We start from the raw sequence: 3,881 nt of genomic DNA, 5'->3' as shown, positions 1-3,881 counted from the left end.
GCACAGGATAGAGCAGGGTTTAGGGCTGTTGTACATAGGGTCGCTATGAGTCGCAAGCGATTCGACGGCATATAACAACAACATCATTGTGACCAAATATCATAGTAGTGTTTCCTGCATTAATATATCTAATGCATTTTGAGACTTGATATTATACCTTCTAGGATATGATTCTTTACTGTTTTGTCTTTTTTCTTATTTTTGTGTTTTAAAGCTCTGAGTGTCCCTGAGGGTGGGGGGCGGGGTGGCCAAAATGATTTAACATTCAGTTAGTAAAGAAAAGTTTGGCAGTTCAAATCCACCCAGTTGTGTCTATGAAGAAAGTTCTGATGACCAGATTACAGCTTTTAAAAACTGTATGGAGGTTCCCCAGTGGCCCCGTGGATCTGACTCTTGTTTAAACAGTGTTTGGATGAAACAGACCACCTCCAGCCTCTGACGACCCTCCAACTTCATCTCCAGGCATAACCTTGGGACATCTTAGCCATCTCCTATTTTGGGACCAGCTAACACCGTGTTTTTGTTAACCCAGAAACCTTGACCAACTATGAGCTCTCAGCTCCATCAAAATTATTCCGCCGAAGCAGAGGCCAGAGTCAACCGTCTGGTCAACCTGTACATATAGTCTCTTACACCTACCTCTCTCTGGGTTTTTATTTTGACCTTGATGTTGTGGCCATGGAAGGTCGGGACACCTTCGCGAGTTGGCAAAAGAGAAACGCGAGGGTGCCGAGCGGCTCTTGAAGTTGCAAAACCAGAGCGGCAGCCGAGTCTTCTTCCAAGATATCCAGAAGCATCCCAGGATGAGTGGGGTAAAACCCTGGACACTATGCAAGCAGCGCTGGCCTTGGCGAAGAACCTAAACCAGGCCCTTCTGGATCTGCACGCCGTGGGTTCCGCCCACACTGACCCCCATCTCTGTGACTTTCTAGAGAACCACTTCCTAGATGAGGAAGTGAAACCGCTGAAGAAGATGGGTGACCATCTGACCAATGTTAGAAGACTGTGCAGCCCCCAGGCTGGGCTGGGGGAGTATCTCTTTGAGTGTCTCACCCTCAAGGGGCCTGCGGGGACCTACAGGGGGGCCCTCTTCGTCCCCCTGCCACCAGCAGCAAGCTTCTCTTTCCCACCCTCATGTAGAATCTTATCCACCCAGAAACTCCTCGCCCATGCCTTGGACCAAACAAAACAAGAAAACTTTTCAACAGCTAAAAAAAAACCCTGAACTATCAAACAATAACAACTGAGAATTGAATCAATTGTTTGTTTCTGGTAGTCTTTGTAGGATCAAAATTCCATAATTAGATAAAGAGTGTGAGATTGCTCCCTGACCTGCATCTATGTAGGAATTCATGCCTCAAGATTTTCTTTCCTCAATACTTAGGAAAACTAGGAAAAAAAGAAAGAATATTGTCCATTAACCAAACCAATTCTAAAATTAAGAAGGAATATTGATTAATTGGAAGCCATGGACATGAAATGAAAACATAATTGCTGTTAATTGGGTTTTTTTCAGTGCTATGGTGGTGTTACTATTTTGTACCAGAGCTCTGGTGGCTTAGAGGAGAAGCAAATGCACTGCCAACCCAAAGGCTCACAGTTCAAATCCACCAGGTTCTCTGCAGGAGAAGGATGGGCAATCACCTCCTGAATGTTTTTCTGCTTCTGAAAAACCACTGGAAAGTCAGCTATAAATCTGTTCAGGTTCAACAGCACACAACAACTACAAGCGTTGAGTTAGAATTGATTTAAAGCTGACACAATAGTGGGTTTTCAGAGGCTAAAAATCACACGGGTGGAGACTGCCTAGTTTTCATCCATGGAGCAGCTGTTGGATTCAAACTGCATGTCTTTGTGTTGGCCACACAACTTCTTGCCACTAAATCACCAGCCTGAGCAGTGATTTAGGAAAATCTGTATTTCTTCTCCCACTGCCTGTGCCACTGATTCAAGCACTCAAAATCTGTTTACCTAGAGTGAAGTAAAGTTCTTTACACTGTGAAGACAAGCATTATAATGCCTATGCATTGGCCTAAGCCTGACTACAGCGGGCATTCTGACTACTGGGCCTTTCCAAGGAGCCTACCTGTTGGTTTGTGTTGTGTTATGTGGCCCTTTTTGTTTTTACAAGATTCCACAAAATTGGGCTGTCAGAATGTTTCTGAGCCACATATTTCAGGTGACTCTCAGTCATTTTCAGCACTGAAGCAGACAAGGTCTTTGGGAATTTGTTTCTGCTCTCACCCTTGCATGTTTTAGGCATGTCTGGTGGCATGGTCAACAGGGAGTCGTGCTAACCCAAAGACCATACGTTTGGAATCCACCTGTGGTTCCCTAGGAGAAAAATGGACAATTTCCTCTTGTGTGATTTACAGCCTCTGAAACCAATTGTAGGGTCAGATATGAGTCAGTTCCTATTGATGACAGTGAGAGGAGTCTTGGGTGGTTGTTTTCTTTTTAGTTTTTATGTTTCACCAGGAGTGCCACCTATGGGTACAATATATGAGGGTAGAAGGGGGACTACATGTATTCTCTTGCATATTTTGTGTAACCTGATTCATGGGAGAGTTTTCCATCCCCATTCATAGCTTCTATACCTCATATCAAAGCTCAGACTTTCTCATGGTTGGTTTTCAGAACCATTTCTCCAGAATGTCAAGTTGCTTTTCATCAAATTTTCTCTTTAATCAACATCGTGTTCACTGAAAGGACCTTAAAACCAGGTTGGAAACCATCCCCCCCCCCAAAAAAAAAACCCACAAAACAAAACCAGGTTGAACAAGAAAGAGTCCCTGTATTAATTACTTCTCTCCATTCACTTTCTTTCTCTGCATTCGGACCTATCTTCATGGATGTTCTGTTCTAAGAATGGCCCCCACTTCTTAGTTTCAACCTTTCCTATCCCTGATATTTTTAATAATTTTTGAACAGTTAGCTCTACATTTTAGTTTTCTGATGGGCTCTGTGATTTCATTAGCTTATCCTGACGGTATTGGATAGATCATTTGGAGTAGATACCTTTAAAACAAAAATCATAACTGAAATTTATCTAAGTAAAAAAGATTAATAAAGATAAGAAGGCAATTTTGGGACATGTCATGCATTGAATGTGTTAAGAGAATGTATGAATTCAGAAAGCGCCTTGATCCAGGGCTCATGCTCTGAGGTCAGGCTGTGTTCTCTCAGTTCTGGCTATGACATATCCTTGGGCTGACAGCTCAGCCAGCTTCGGGAACGCCCTGCATTATTATTCATTTCTAGGAAGCATTATTATCTCTTTTCCAAATCTTTAAGACATCATTCTAGACTTTATTTTGGTTGATGTAACAGATCTCTAAAAAAAAACAAAAAACAAATCCTTAAACAAGGCGAATGCAGTTCTGCTGATTAGCATATGGTTCAACCACAGGACCATCTTCAGAAACAGCACGAGGGCTGCCTTCCCTTTGGCTGAGTCCAGAAACGAAGGAAATCAGGCCACACTGATCAAGGGAAAAATAAAAACGGGAATACATGCCAGAAGGTAAAATGCATTTTGAGGACTTCATAGAGAAACTAGTATACTGAGTAAACATAAAAATAACGTCAGTACTTTTATTTGGAAAAAGGTTTGAGAGCATGGAAAGGGCAGATACATCCTATTTCCATATTTTTTCCCTTTTATTGTCTGCTCCATAGCTGCAACTCAAAAAATTTCAGGATTGATCGGTCAGTCTAGAATTAATACACTAGAATAGGGTAATTTTATATCCAAAAAATATGGTAACATTAATGTGACTTCCAGCTGAGAAAAAGACTTTCTACTGAAAGGGGTTAAAAGAAACACAGGCTTAAGGCATTTGCTGGCACAGAGCCAAAGTTGTGGATGTGGAATATCTTTA

The 3,881-nt window shown here is 42.0% G+C and overlaps 1 pseudogene; it reads left to right on the top strand.

Moving 5' to 3' along the window:
- Positions 1–547: 547 nt before the first annotated feature.
- Positions 548–2,297, top strand: LOC102849972 (annotated as a pseudogene).
- Positions 2,298–3,881: the final 1,584 nt, after the last annotated feature.

Source organism: Elephantulus edwardii, unplaced genomic scaffold (genome assembly GCF_000299155.1).
Source record: "Elephantulus edwardii isolate Elephantulus edwardi_28Jun2011 unplaced genomic scaffold, EleEdw1.0 scaffold00024, whole genome shotgun sequence".
Lineage (NCBI taxonomy): Eukaryota > Metazoa > Chordata > Mammalia > Macroscelidea > Macroscelididae > Elephantulus > Elephantulus edwardii.
This window is presented reverse-complemented; position numbering and strand designations above follow the sequence as displayed.